This window comes from Frankliniella occidentalis, unplaced genomic scaffold (assembly GCF_000697945.3).
Source record: "Frankliniella occidentalis isolate FOCC.00 unplaced genomic scaffold, Focc_3.1 Scaffold37, whole genome shotgun sequence".
Taxonomy (NCBI): Eukaryota; Metazoa; Arthropoda; class Insecta; order Thysanoptera; family Thripidae; genus Frankliniella; species Frankliniella occidentalis.
This window is the reverse complement of record NW_026267167.1, coordinates 150,026-150,442: the sequence shown is the minus strand read 5'-3', so window position 1 is coordinate 150,442 and position 417 is coordinate 150,026.

Here is a 417-nt window from a genome sequence, read left to right as displayed (position 1 = left end):
CAAAGGTTGAACAATCCTGAACAATCACTGAACTATCGATTAAGCCAATGTTTAGCGTGCGGGATGATTTTTGCGGGCTAACTTTTCGCAGCTCATTCGAGGGGTGGACCATACTTGGATATTCCACGTACACACTGAAAAATACTCCAGATATTCCAAAGGTACTCCAAATAATCCACCACTACCAATTTCCCGATTTTCCATCAAAAAATTACAAATATTCCAAGAACATTCCAGATATTCCAAAAGTATTGCAAATATTCCAAAAGTATTCCTCCAGATATTCTACAAAATATTCTATAGTGTATTCCATGTACACCAAAAAATTTGAGTAGTCGACCCCCACTCGCTTGCATTGCTTTCTTATCGACCTCGCTCCCTTCCGAACTATCCGAAGGCGCCCGCCTCGCTGCTGCG